Source organism: Stomoxys calcitrans, chromosome 4 (assembly GCF_963082655.1).
Source record: "Stomoxys calcitrans chromosome 4, idStoCalc2.1, whole genome shotgun sequence".
Taxonomy (NCBI): Eukaryota; Metazoa; Arthropoda; class Insecta; order Diptera; family Muscidae; genus Stomoxys; species Stomoxys calcitrans.
Genome location: NC_081555.1, coordinates 114363465 through 114379325, shown reverse-complemented (window position 1 = coordinate 114379325; position 15861 = coordinate 114363465). Strand labels below are relative to the sequence as shown.

At 41.6% G+C, this 15861-nt stretch overlaps 1 protein-coding gene across 3 annotated transcripts in view; it reads left to right on the top strand.

The window, feature by feature from the left end:
• Nucleotides 1-15861, top strand: part of LOC106084795 (probable G-protein coupled receptor B0563.6) — a 253318-nt gene that overhangs the window by 55285 nt on the left and 182172 nt on the right. For all 3 annotated transcript variants that reach the window (XM_059366543.1, XM_059366544.1, XM_059366542.1), the window contains one exon: nt 8707-8729. The gene's annotated coding sequence lies outside the window, so the exon portion shown is untranslated. The remainder of the gene's footprint in view (nt 1-8706; nt 8730-15861) is intronic.

Genomic DNA, 15861 nt, shown 5'->3' with positions numbered 1-15861 from the left:
TTTTGGAATACTCACAGCCCCCTCTTTGTGACCATCTATAAGTTTTCAGGACCAGGCCCGAAGGCCTTAGCTTACATATCGCTAGAGGCATACCCACAGATTCCATTATCCCTGGAATGTGTAGGGTAGTTCCTAGTCTCGCAAGCTCATCCGCTTTGCGATTCCCTGGGATATCTCTATGGCCCGGCACCCAGAACAGGTGAATTTGGAACTCTTCAGCCATCTCGTTGAGAGATCTGAGACAATCGGAGACATTATTTGTGTTCAGAAATACGTTCTTCAGGGATTTAATGGCTGCCTGACTGTCTGAGAAGATATTTATGCCAATCGTCGTAGTGACGTTATATCTTAGCCATTCCACAACTTCCCTTAATTTCAAGGATCTCCGCTTGATACACACTGGAGTGGTCGGGTAACCTCTTTGATATGACCAGTTCTAGATCTTTAGAGTACACCCCAAAGCCTACCTTGGCGTTTAGTTTGAAGCCATCCGTATAGAAGTCTATGTAACATCTGTTACCAGGGATACCGTAGTTCCAATCGGTTCTATCATGAATAGTGGTACAGTAATTTTTATCAAAATGCGGCTCAGGTAAGGTATAATCCACACTACCTGGAACATCGGATATTGTATCAAGGATAACACAGTGTCCGTAGCCGCCACATGACCAATGAGAAAGCTGCAGTAAACTCACGGCACTGGTAGCTGCAATTTCGGTAGCCACAATGTCCAGAGTCATAAGATGTGGCATTAAATTCAGTGCATCAGATGGTGTCGTCCTCAGTGCGGCTGTGATGCATAAACAAGCCATCCTTTGGATCCGGTTAAGTATTGAGCAGTAGGTGGATTTTTGAAGCGCCGTCCACCAGACCACAACACCATATAAAATTATAGGTCTGCCAACTGCAGTATATACCCAATGCATGACACGCGGTCTAAACCCCCATCTTTTGCCAATCGCTGTCTTGCAGATGTATAGGCCAAGAGTGGCCTTTCTTGCCCTTTCCAAAATGTTGGATTTGAAGTTCAATTTCCTTTCCAGCAAAACACCCAGGTATTTTGCGCTTTCTGTAAATAGAACATTCTCTCCACCCAAGGAGACAGGTTCCACTGTAGGCAACTTGTATCTCCTGCTAAAAAGAAGTACTTCTGTCTTGCTCCGATTTATACCTAGACCACTTTTGGCAGCCCACTTTGCTGTCGCACTTAGAGCTTCCTGCAGTATATCTCTAGGAGAGCTGGGATCAGATAAAATAAGTAAGAAATGCAGCGAAGCGATCCTGTCCGGCTAGTCTTCTTCTCCATCTTATAAATAAAAATCAATTTGTGTTTGTTTGATGGTTTGTCTGTTCCGTATAGGTGCAAAATCGGCTGAACCGGTTTTCTTGAAATTTGCACAGATGGTACGTAATGATCTCGTGGTGAAAATAGGGTTCTTAATTGTTTGATATTTGAAGGGCAGGGCGGACGCTCCCCCTAACCCTAATTTTCAAAAACGCCATATCTCGGAGATGGGTGGTGCGACTTAAGCTACATTTTGTGTGATCTCTTATAGTAACCTTTAAACAAAAATTTGGTATCCAAATTCCGGATGAGGTACCTAGGGCGGACGCCCCACCCCCAAAACCTACCAAACACATATATAGACCAATCACTACAATATGGGACTCAAATGAAAGGTATTTAGGATTAGAAAATATATCTGATACCCAATTATCGGACCAAGTGTTTGGGGGACCACCCCAACCCCCAAAACACCCCTAAATCGGACATATTTACCGACTAAGACAATATGGGGCTCAAAGGAGAGGTATTTTCGAGTAGAATACGAATCTGACATGCAAATGTTGGACCAAGTTTCTGTGGTCCACCCCTTCACCAAAACACCCCCTAAACAGGACTTATTTACTGGTCTTTTCTATATATTGTAGTTCTCAAACACAAAACACCTCCCAAACCGGACATGTTTGCCGAATATAAAACCATTCATTTGAGCCCCCTATTATGCGCTAAAATGAATGGTATGTGGGAGTAGACCACGAATCTGATATCAACATTCGGGACCAAACCTATAACAACCCTTAAATAGGCCGTATTTCCTCACCATGACAATTTGGGTATTACAGAGAGTGAAGCTCCTTATTGGTAGTTTTAAGGGCCCATACCCCAAACCGGACATATTTGCTGTCTTTTGCAATAAGGTGTTAAAATGAAAGGTCTTTGAGATTAGAAAACGAATTTGATATCCAATTTTGAGGCCAATGACAATATGGGGTTCAAATAAATGATATTTGAGTTTCAAGCACGATGCTGATATATTTTCAGGGTTAAGTGTTTAGGGACCACCACACTCTCCAGAACACTCCGAAATCGGATATATTTACCGACCATGTCAATGTGGGATTCATGTGAAAGGTATTGGAGAGTAGAACACGAAATTGATACCAACTTTCGGGACCAATTGTCTGGGGGTCTACTTCTTCCCCAAACCCTCAACAAATATTGGGTTGCTCACAAAGTAATTGCGGATTTTTTAAAAGAAAGTAAATGCATTTTTAATAAAGCTTAGAATGAACTTTAATCAAATATACTTTTTTACACTTTTTTTCTAAAGTAAGCTAAAAGTAACAGCTGATAACTGACTAACTAAACTAACTAAAATTTGTCAACGCCGACTATATGAAAAATCCGCAATTACTTTTTGGGCAATCCAATAGCAATTATTTACTGACCATTGCTATATGGGGCTTAATTAAAGGTATTTGGGAGTAGGATACGAATCTGATATCCAAATTTGAGACCATGTTTTTGGGGCACCGTCCCTTCCCCAAAACACCTTCCAAAGCGTTAAAATTTACCGACAATGCCAATATATGGATTTGAGATTAGAAAACGAATTTGATAATCAATTTTGGGGTCAAGTGATTGGGGGACGCCTCATCCAATAAATTTCCTTTGAACCAATGGCACTATGTCGTTTAAATTCATGGTATCTGAAAGTAGAGCACGATAGTGATATTTTTTCAGTGCTAAGTGTATGAGGGACTACCTCTCCCCCGAAAATACCCCTAAATCGGACATACACATTTACCGATCATGGCAGCATGGGGCTCAAATGAAAGGTATTGGGGAGTAGAGCACGAAATTGATACCAACTTTTGGGACCATTTTTCTGAGGGTCTACCCCTTCCCCAAAACACCCCACAAACAGCACGTATTTACTGTCCATCGCAATATGGGGCTTTATTAAAGGTATTTGGGAGTGTAATGCCAATCTGATATCCAAATGTGAGACCATGTATTTGGGGCACTGCCCCTTCCCCAAAACACCTTCCAAAGGGTAAAAATGTACCGACAATGCCAATATGTGGATTTGAGATTAGAAAACGAATCTGATAACCAGCTTTGTGGCCCAGTGATTGGGGGACGCCTAATCCCTAATAAACTCCCTTTGGACCAATGGCACTATGTCGTTTTAATGAATGGTAGTTGAGAGTAGAGCACGATGCTGATATTTTTTTCAGGGCTAAGTGTTTGGGTGGCCGAAAATATCCCTAAATCGGACATATACATTTACCGATCATGGCAATATGGGGCTCAAATCAAAGGTATTTGGGAGTAGAGCACGAAATTCATACCCACTTTTAGGAGTTCACACGGTGGGTCCCCATCTACCCATAAATCCACCCTGGCAGCATGGGGCTCAAATTAAAGGTATTTGGGAGTAGAGCACGAAATTCATACCCACTTTCAGGAGTTCATACGGTGGGTCCACATCAACCCTAAAACCCACCTTGGGGGGTCTTCCCGCACCCAATATCCTCATGGGAATATTGGGCTCAAATATAGTCTTTAAAGAATGGATATCTAATATCCAAACTTAAATGACCCTAAACCCTCCGAGCAAAAAGATAATATGGGATTTAGATAAAAGCTTTGATATCGTTATACTGTTAGTCAAGCGATATACAATTACTATTTTCGTAGCATGCTATTTCACTAAAAGCTGTTTAATTGTCGAAAATAAATATTCAAAGCATAATTTTGTTCCATATAAGGTAAAAGCATGCGCAGCGGATAGAGCCGGGTTCAGCTAGTCAGTCTATAATCTTATACGCTAACCCACCTCCTCCTTAGCCTTTAATTGATTTTAGAAGCAAAACTTTTTGTCTGGTTTGGCAAAAATTTGTTACGAAAACTAAAATTTTGCCCTACAACTAAATTTAGTTAAGGAAATATTAAGCAAATTTCATGGTGGTGGTTCACTAGATTCGGCCCGAATGAACATAGCAAATTTGTACTTTCTCTATTCATTTCGTTCATTTTAACTGTACAACCAATATTATTAGGCATACTCCATCTTCCCACATTTATAAAATTTTGTTAAATCACTTACCTAAATAGGTTCTTGTTCCCATGAGGAAAATTGTAAAAGCCTTTGATTGGCATTTTCCTTCGATTATTCATACAAACGTTCTAGACTTCTGTTTATCTAAAAGCGTAAACAACAGCAATTCCAATAGTCTGCAGAATACGCATTAATTGGCCTAATAAAGATGAATTATTTCCTTATGGGCTACTTATACAAAAGCAAAAGAAGGCAACTTCCAAATAAAGGCTATGAAAGAATGCCCTCCAGCATTTGGTTGTGGAAATTTTTTGTGTGAATGCAAACAAAAGTTTTCTTTAGTTGTCCAGAAGTTATTGACATTCCATTTGGAGTCCTTCGACCTGCAATTATGTCTCAACTTAATAAGCTAACTTTATTAAATTTAATAACTTCATGCAAGTAGGGGTGTATTTGTGAATATGTGTGTGTGTGTGTGTGTGTGTTGCCTGCAAAAGTTTACTACCTTTGCGTCGGCGTTTGAATTCCCAACAAAATTACCATTACCATATTTTGAATATTTACTTACTATTAATATTTTTCTTTTTTTTTTTTTTGTTGCAAATATGAAACCAAAAACAAGAGCCACATGACTTTCTGGGATTCCCTACGGTTGGAAATTCTCAAAATATGGCCAGATAATTTCTCAATTACCTTTGCTGGTAGTTAAATGGAAAATTTTATTTGTAAATAATTTCCCATGAAAGTTGGAGCATTTGAAAATATTTTTTAATATAATGGCAAGTTTTACGTTGTTATGTGGGATTAGTTCTTTTCTTAGGGGGTGCATGTGTTTTGTTTTTCGGACGTTGACTAAGTAACCATAAATAAAATCAGCATGCAAAATTTCAATTCATGGAAACTTTGAACTTTTACCCTTATATTGGTTGAAAAAACTGTCCACCATAGGTAAGTTCACTCGGATAGTTGACTTGTATAATTTATACGACAAGCTTCCTTATTTCAATGGAGAAAGCTCGTGTTAGACCCTTCTACTGGTATATGTTAGGTTATCTTATAAACGGTGATTCTTTTCAGAGCTATAGGAAAGTTAAAAAAGCACATAAAATTCAGGGAAAAGCATGAAATCTTTATTTGCATCGGTAGTACGGTCCATATAATTAAATATTATTTTATGCAAATGTTGACGCTGACTGCGCCTCAAACTGTCCATCCGCTGAGTTCAATTTAGGTATACTCTTTCCAACATTTCAGATGGTATCCTACGAATAAATGCTTCAATGTTGTCTTTCAATGCGCCAATTGAAGCGGGCTTTTCTGTATAGACACGAACTTTAACATAGCCCCACAAAAAATAGTCTTAAGGCCTTAAATCGCACCAATTGACCGGTCCCGAACGTGAAATTAAATGTTCACCAAACTCGCCACTCAATAAATCCACACATGTTCGAAAATCTGCTCGTTAACCAGACCCTCCACTTGGAACCAATGATCTGGAAGATTCCTACCGAATGCACTGCCGATATTGATGACTGCATAAGTCAGCTCATCTATATTGTCTTAGCCATGATAATTTGTATGGGTGGACCTTCTGCAGAGTTCCACACATGTTTGAAAATCCGTTCGTTAACCAGATCCTCCACTTGGGACCGATGATCTGGTGGAATCCTAGCGGATGCACTGCCTGCCGATATTGATGACAGCTCATCTCTGTTGTGCTTCCTTGCCACTCTGGCGTAATAGGCCGGCTCCTTACCATTCTCAGCGACCATCTTCCCCTTGCGTGATGGCCGTGGCCTTCTTTTGGAAGTCACGGCCCTCCATGAAAAGACTCAGGAGCCGTGCGCGCTTCCTTCGTTCCTGTTCCGACTTTGTCTCCCTCCGCAGGGCACTGTCTGGAGTCTCCATTGCAAGAGGTCCTGCTTGGTTTTCCCAGAGTACTTGAAAGCGGGGAGCTCTTTTTCGTCTTCAACAGTTTAGCAGCGTTTCTCTTTCCAGTTTCCGTAGAAGTGCATGGATTGTCCTTTCTATCCCTTCCGCGTCCTGCACATTCTCCCAATTGCGCTGCCGGAGCATACTCCTCTGTCTTCTATATCGTGCCGCAGATCGCTTTCTCGGTCTGCTTGTGAGTTTAGCAAAGCCATCGCTCACTTTTGCCGTCATCCCGCTGCCCTCATCTCTCGATTCGGCTCTTCGGGAGATCTGATTCTCTTTCCAGCTTCCGTAGAAGTGCATGGATTGTCCTTTCTATCCCTTCCGCGTCCTGCACATTCTCCCAATTGCGCTGCCGGAGCATACTCCTCTGTCTTCTATATCGTGCCGCAGATCGCTTTCTCGGTCTGCTTGTGAGTTTAGCAAAGCCATCGCTCACTTTTGCCGTCATCCCGCTGCCCTCATCTCTCGATTCGGCTCTTCGGGAGATCTGATTCTCTTTCCAGCTTCCGTAGAAGTGCATGGATTGTCCTTTCTATCCCTTCCGCGTCCTGCACATTCTCCCAATTGCGCTGCCGGAGCATACTCCTCTGTCATCTATATCGTGCCGCAGATCGCTTTCTCGGTCTGCTTGTGAGTTTAGCAAAGCCATCGCTCACTTTTGCCGTCATCCCCCTGCCCTCATCTCTCGATTCGTCTCTTCGGGAGATCTGATTCTCTTTCCAGCTTCCGTAGAAGTGCATGGATTGTCCTTTCTATCCCTTCCGCGTCCTGCACATTCTCCCAATTGCGCTGCCGGAGCATACTCCTCTGTCTTCTATATCGTGCCGCAGATCGCTTTCTCGGTCTGCTTGTGAGTTTAGCAAAGCCATCGCTCACTCATCTCTCGATTTGGCTCTTCGGGAGAACTGATTCTCTTTCCAGCTTCCGTAGAAGTGCATAGCATGTCATTTCTATCCCTTCCGCGTGCTGCACATTCTCCTAATTGCGCTGCCGGTGCATACCCCTCTGTCTACTATATCGTGCCTCACTTTCTCGGTCTGCTTGTGATTTAAGGAAAGCCAACGCTCACTTTTACCGTCGGCTGCGATGACTGTTTGCGAGTCGGAAACACCACCTTTACTTAAAGGCTGTGGGGTACGGACTGTTTATCCTTCTGGTTTATCCGTCTCTTCCTCTTTTGTTAGTCTGACGACTAGTTGTGCGCTTGAAGCATTACTCTCGACTATAGGACGACCGCACCCACACCTAAAGGAGGGGCAGACAACATGCTACGGTCTGATGATATCTCCGCAGCTCTTGGGTCTTTGGAGCCCATTTTGAGCCTACTTCTGAAAGGCTTTAACATTTTTCGTAACAGCCAGTACAGATTCCAAGATAAGGATATTTTGCTGTGAGGAGCGAAATGAAAACACGTCCACATTTCCTAAGCAAGACATAGTTTTGTTTTTTAAGCGTAAAACTTTAGAAAAAGTTTGTTGGTGGGTCGTAGATTTGCTGTTTAAAAAACATATTTGTTTTTGAAAAAATATTGATATGTTGTTTGTAGGAAATTCAAAAAAAATTTTGAAAATCCCTAAAATTTCAAAATTTTTCTCTACCAATCAACAGACACACTTCCACAACTATATTCATCAATTCAATTAACAAAATTGTTGAGCACCAACTCTTTTCACATACAAATAAAGTTGTTGAATTTTTCTTTCAGCAATTTTTTTCTGTGTATTTTCTTAGCGCGTTTGGTAATTGTGTTAGCTTTGGTGATAAATACTATAATTTAAGATATTTCAATCAATCTTGGGCCATTGGGAAGGTTTAAGTGTTGTGCCATTTCTTTCATTTTCAACAATGAACTTTTAAACATTTCGCTAATAATCGTAACATGGCGTATGATTAATGTTTGTTTTGCCCTCGTTTGTCAGTAATCAAAGGAAATCTATTAATCAATCTATAAAGCCGGAAACATTCGCAATTGAGCAACAACAATAAAGGAAATTAGGTTATTGTGATAATAATGATGATGGTTATGGTGATGGCAATGGTGATGGAAATGGTGATGGTGATGGTGATGACTATTCAAGCTATGATAGGCAAGCATTTGATGTGAGAAGATTGGCGTCAATTGTCATGTCGTTTGTCAGAACGCTTTTTTGCCCTTTCCTTAAGCGCGATACAATACTAAGGAAATATTCGCATGCTTGAATGAATTACATTGAAATCATGATGAATGCTTCAAAATATTACAAAAAACTAAGAATTTTGTTGAAGAAATGTACGTCCTTGAGTTTGAATTCTATAAGATGAGATTGTAAAACTTTCAGAAGGTAATAGGTCATAGGAGTTTACGTTTCTGTATATTATCCGCATGTCTATTATTTAATGATTTCATTCAAGTTTTTAAAATATTTTTGTTTTTTTTTTACAGATGGCGTTGCAATCATAACTAAGGTAATTATTAAATAAATTATTATCAAAAATGTTAAGAAAAGGAAACGATCAAGCAAGGCCTACAAAGCTGAGTGCACATAATACATTTTTTATCATATGTACAAGTAACAAGTAAACAAGTATCAAGTAAACAAGTAAGAAGGCGTTAAGTTCGGCCGGGCCGAACTTTGGATACCCACCACCTCGAGTATATATGTGAACCACATTTCGTCAAAATCCAGTGAAAAATGCATACCTTATGCCCCATAGCAGCTCTATAGATATCATCCGATTTAGACCAAATGCTTACAAGTACAAGTCATTGTTCAACCGAGAGATCGGTCTATATGGCAGTTATATCCAAATCTGGATCGATCTGAGCCAAATTGAAGACAAATATCGAAGGGCCCAACACAAGTCATTGTGCCAAATTTCGGCGACATCGGACAATAAATGCGCTTTTTATGAGCCCAAAACCTTAAATCGAGAGATCGGTCTATATGGCAGCTATATCCAAATCTGAACCGATCAGGGCCAAATAGAAGAAAGATGTCGAAGGGCCTAAGGCAACTCACTGTCCCAAATTTCAGCAAAATCGGATAATAAATGTAGCTTTTATGGGCGTAAGACCATAAATCGGAGGATCGGTCTATATGACAGCTATATCCAAATTTAGACCGATCTGGGCCTAATTGACGAAGGATACCGAAAGGCTCAACGCAACTCACTGTCCCAAATTTCAGCAAAATCGGGTAATAAATGTGGCTTTTATGGGCCTAAGACCATAAATCGGAGGATCGGTCTATATGGCAGCTATATCCAAATTTGGACCGATCTGGGCCAAATTGACGAAGGATGTCGAAGGGCTCAACGCAACTCACTGTCCCAAATTTCAGCAAAATCGGATAATAAATGTGGCTTTTATGGGCCTAAGACCTTAAATCGGAGGATCGGTCTATATGGCAGCTATATCCAAATTTGGACCGATCTGGACCAAATTGACGAAGGATGTCGAAGGGCTCAACGCAACTCACTGTCCCAAATTTCAGCAAAATCGGATAATAAATGTAGCTTTTATGGGCGTAAGACCATAGATCGGAGGATCGGTCTATATGGCAGCTATATCCAAATTTAGACCGATCTGGGCCTAATTGACGAAGGATACCGAAGGGCTCAACGCTACTCACTGTCCCAAATTTCAGCAAAATCGGATAATAAATGTAGCTTTTATGGGCGTAAGACCATAAATCGGAGGATCGGTCTATATGACAGCTATATCCAAATTTAGACCGATCTGGGCCTAATTGACGAAGGATACCGAAGGGCTCAACGCAACTCACTGTCCCAAATTTCAGCAAAATCGGGTAATAAATGTGGCTTTTATGGGCCTAAGACCATAAATCGGAGGATCGGTCTATATGGCAGCTATATCCAAATCTGGACCGATCTGGGCCAAATTGACGAAGAATGTTGAAGGGCCTAACACAACACACTGTGCCAAATTTCATCCAAATCGGATATAAAATGTGGCTTTTATGGGCCTAAGACCCTAAATCTGAGGATCGGTCTATATGGCAGCTATATCCAAATTTGGACCGATCTGAGCCAAATTGACGAAGGATGTCGAAGGGCCCAACGCAACTCACTCCTAAATCGGCCGATCGGTCTATATGGGGGCTATATCAAGATATAGTCCGATATAGCCCATCTTCGAACTTAACCTGCTTATGAACAGAAAAAGAATCTGTGCAAAATTTCAGCTCAATATCTCAATTTTTAAAGACTGTAGCGTGATTTCAACAGACAGACGGACAGACGGACGGACATGTCTAGATCGTCTTAGATTTTCACGCTGATCAAGAATATATATACTTTATAGGGTCGGAAATGGATATTTCGATGTGTTGCAAACAGAATAACAAAATGAATATACCCCCATCCTTCGGTGGTGGGTATAAAAAGCGTTAGGTTTGGCCGGGCCGAACTTTGTATATCCATCAGCTCGGGCATATATGTATGCACCTTCCATCATAATCGGGTGAAAAATGGATAATTTATTCTGCCATAGCAGCTATATCGAAATATGGTCCGATTTGGACCAAGTTCGGCACGGACATGGAGTAGACCACTTAATGTCATCGTTCAATTTTGTAGAACATAATATTGGTCTTTTTGGTAGCTACATCCAAATATAGAGCGATCTGAAGCATGTACGCACGTCGAAAAACTTAACATATGTCACTGTGTCAAATTTCGGCAAAATCGGACAAAAATGCGCCTTTTATGGGCCCAAAATTTCAAATCGAGGGATTGGGCCATGAGGCAGCTATATCCAAATCAAAACGGTTCTGCGTCAAATTGCAGAAAGATTTCGAAGAGCCTTACATAACTCACTGTTCCAAATTTCGGCGAAATCGGACAATAATGCGCCTTTTATGGCCCCAAAACCTTAAATCATGAAATCGGTCTATATGGCAGCTATATTTTAATCTTGACCGATCTGAGCCAAATTGATGAAGAATATCGAAGGGCCTAACTAAACCCACTATCCTAAGTTTCGAAAAGCCTAACATAAGTCACAGTGTTGAATTTCGGCGACACCGGACAATTAATGCGCCTTTTAAGGGCTCAACACCATAAAACGAGAGATCGGTATACATGGCAGCTATGTCCATATCTGGTCCGATCTAAGCTAAATTAAAGAAGAATGTCGAAGGGCATAACTAAACTCACTGTCCCAAAATCGTCGACATTGGACAATAAATGCGCCTTTTATGGGCCCAAAGCCTTAAATCGGGAGATCGGTCTATAAGGCAGCTATATTCAAATCTGTACCGATCTAGACCAAATTGTAGAAGGATGTTGAAGGGCCTTACACAACTTACTGTCCCAAAATTTCGGCGACTTCGGGCTATGCAAAATTCAAATTTTGCCGATGAATATTCCACTAAGGAACAGGGGCAAACTTCTCACATATCAATGAGTGCAGTCCGATTCAAGTTCAAGCTTAATGATAAGGGGCCTCCTTTTTTAGGCGAGTCCAAACGGCTTGCCGCAGTGCGACACCACTTTGGAGAGAAGTTTTGCATGGCATAGTACCTCACAAATGTTGCCAGCATTAGGAGGGGAAAACCCCCGCTGAAAAATTGTTTGTTTTTTTTTCTGATAGTCTTGCCAGGATTCGACCCAGGCGTCATAGGCGGACATGCTAACCTCTGCGCTATGGTGGCCTTCGACATCGGACTATAAATGCGTCTTTTATGGGCCCAAAACCTTAAATCGAGAGATCGGTCTATATGGAAGCTATATCCAAATCTGGACCGACGTGGGCCAAATTAAAGAAGGATGTCGAAGGGCATACCATTTATCAAAACTCACTATTCCAAATTTTGGCAAAATCGGACAATAAATGCGCCTTTTATGGGACCTACACCTTAAATCGAGAGATAGGTCTATATGGCAGCTATATCCAAATCTGGACCGATCTGGGCAAAATTGAAGAAATATGTCGAAGGGCATAACACAACTGACTGTCGATCTAGCCATGTCCGTCCGTCTGTCTGTCCGTCTGTCTGTCGAAAGCACGCTGCATTTTGAAGGAGTAAAGCTAGCCGCTTAAAATTTTGCACAAATACTTTTTATTAGTGTAAATGGGCCAAATCGGTCCATGTTTTGATATAGCTACCATATCAACCGATCTTGGGTCTTGACTTCTTGAGCTTCTAGAGGGCGCAATTCTCGTCCGATTTGACTGAAATTTTGCACGTGTTGTTTTGGTATCACTTCCAAGATCTGCTCTTAGTATGATTAAAATCGGTTCATGTGTTGATATAGCTGCCATATAAACCGATCTTGGGTCTTGGCTTCTTGAGCCTCTAGAGGGCGCAATTTTCGTCCGATTTGACTGAAATTTTGCACGTGTTGTTTTAGTATAACTTCCAACCACCTTCCAACCACAGTGTTAAGTATCATTAAATCAGTTCATAATCTGGTTTAGTTGTCATATAAACCGATCTTGGATCTTGACTTCTTGAGCCAATAGAGTGTTCAATTCTCGTCTGATTTGGCTAAAATTTTGCATGATATATTTTGTTATTACTTTCAATAACTGTGCCAAGTATGCCGCAAATGTTGACTTCTTGAGCCTCTAGAGGACGCAATTCTCATCCGATTTGGCAGAAATTCTTCTTTCATGCCCTTCAATAAACCTATCTCCCGATTTTGCTTCTTGAGCCCCTACGAGGCGCAATTCTTATCCGAATGAACTGAAAGATTACACAATGACTTCTACAATGCATTCATATATGGCCCGAATCAGACTATGATTTGATATAGCTCCAATAGCATAACAGTTCTTATTCAATATTATTTGTTTGCCTAAAAGGAAATACCGCGCATAGAACTCGACAAAAGCGATCCATGGTGGAGGGTATATAAGATTCGACCCGGCCGAACTTAGCACGCTCTTACTTGTTTTTAACATACGAAAGGTTAGGCTGAAAAAAGGGTTCTGATATTAATCCGCCCCATGCCACTATGGACATACACCTAAGCCAGTAATTGGAATGTTGTGCGCTGTAAATACACAAAAAAAGAAACCTCAAAAAAGAAAATCTAAGTTAGTAATTCCGTGCTACTTACAAAATCACTCCCCTAAGTTGGTTCATGTCTGTTATAGTGTCCCCACCTAAGTGCCGGTATCTGTTAGACGCGAAAGCCGGGCAATGACGAAGGAAATGCTCTAACGTCTCATTATCTTCCCCGCATGCCCTACACATGCTATCACTTGCCGCACCGATTTTACTTGAGTGAGCTCGTAGTCCTATGTGACCCCTCATGATACCAATAGCTATACTGAGCTCCTTCTTACTTTCTTTCAGTAATAATCTCATTTTCTCCCGATCTGGATCCCCCACATAGGATTTTCGGCGTCCTACCGACCGTTTTGCTGTTCAACAGGGTGCATGCGCATTCATCGCCCTTATATCGGACTCCATCGACCCGAGAGGCTTCGGGTTATCCAAGTTTATTGAGAGCAGTCCTCTGACCCTCACTGCCAAATAGTCTGCCCTTTCTATTCCCCTTACTCCGCTATGTCCCATCACCCAAACGATGCGGATTCTGCCATCCTCAAAGAAGGCGTTAATCTCCTTCTTAAACTGCAAGACTGTTCGTAACCTTACCGTCCTGGTTGTTATTGCCCTTATGGCAATTTTACTGTCGGTAAAGATCTTCACACTCGACGTCCTCGCGTTTACACCACACCACTTCACATATTCCGTGATCGGTCGGATTTCCGCCTGCATTATCGTCAGGCAGTCTAGAACAGATCTCAGTCCCTGTGTTCTCATACAGACATCCAGGTTCACTGTCCTCTAGCTTTGATCGTCATCCATAACATGAAGATTTTGATGCCACCGCGATAACAGGGTCTATGTGACGTCAAGTATTTTGGGACACTTGATGATCGGAATCATTTCCCCATCGACAATCACTGTCAGCTCGGTATTCACCTCACTCTTATTTGTAGTGAACAATGTGGCTGAAGATTTGGTGGCAAACAACTTCAGATCTCTCACAGCGAAATATGAGGCAAGTTCGTTGAGGTAAACGTGCAACCTATCGCATATGTCTTCAATCATCCCTCCTTGAGGAACTCCCTGTTTCACTTTACGGTGCTTTGTCTGCTTATCCCTAAATTCCACAAATGACTGGCGACCGCACAGATAATTCGCGACCGAGCATCATAGGCTTGGCTGGAAGGACGTGTTGGCGATGTCCATAAATAGTTTAGCATTTCTGACCGCATCGAATGCCTTCGATAGGTCCAGTGCCACGATGACCGTCCTATCACATGCCCTGGACTGATTGAGTCCAAGGCAAATGTGTGCGGTGATGGCATGCAAGCAGTTGATGTGCTATGTAGTCTTCGAAATCCATGCTGATGAAAAATTGCAAATTTGTCCTTGAACATTCTATTAAGGAACTGGGTCAAATTTCTCACATGTCTCTGAGCGCTGTCCGATTCAAATTTTAAGCTCAATGAAAAGGGGCCTCTTTTAAATAGCTGAGTCCAAACGGCTCGCCGTAAAGCGACACCTCTTTGGAGGGAAGTTTTTATGTGGCTGGCATTCCGTTTTTTCAAATCACATAGTTCCTTAAAAATTTTGCTAGCATTAGGAGTGGATAACCACTGATGAATTTTTTCTCTCGTGTTCTCGCCAGGAATCGAACCCTTGCGATTAGCGTCGTAGGGGGACATCCTAACCTCTGCGTTACGGTGGCCTTTTTCAAATATATAAGAGCTATATCCAGTTATGGACCTAAATAGACCATTCCTGCTACGGGTCAAGAAGTCAAGTCTGAAGATCGGTTTATATGGCACCTATGTAAGGTTATGAATTGGGCTTCTAGGGGCTCAAGAAGTCAAATCCGGGAATCGGTTTTTAGGATGGTATACCATTTTATTGACCAATTCAGATTATAGTCAGCAATAATGTTCAAAGTTTCAGTCAAATCGGATTAATAGAGTCTGTTGGGATTTCAAGAAGTCAAATCCGGGGATCGGCTTGTTTGCTGAGGCTTTTGGGGCTCAAGAAGTCAAATCCGCGAGTAGGTTTATGTGGGGAGTATACCAGGTTTTTGACCGATTCGGATCATACTCGACACTGATGTTGGAAGACAGAACTGAAGTCCGTCCGTCCCTACATCTGTCGAAATCACGATACCGGTCGAACGCGTGAGCTAGCCTCTTGAAATATTGCACAGATACTTCCCATTGATGAAGCTCGTTGGAGTGTGCAAATGGACCACATCGGTGCAGATTTGGATATAGCTGTCATATAAACCGATCTTCCGATTTGGCTTCTAGAGCCCCTACAACTGTGCCAAGAATTGTTCAAAATGGTCTATGGGAGGGCACCTCGGTATCCTAGTTGGTTGCGTGCTGGGATTACCAGTGAGGGGGCCATGGGTTCGATTTCCACCAGAGGTCTTTGTCTGTCACTACTGTGGTAGCACAATGGTCTTGAAATGGTTTAAATGAGTCTGTAAAAGTACTGCCACTCTTATCTAATCTAATCAAACCTAGTTAAAATCGGACGAACATATTTGTACTATCCCCGATACAAGTTGAAATATTGTAGTCTTCAAG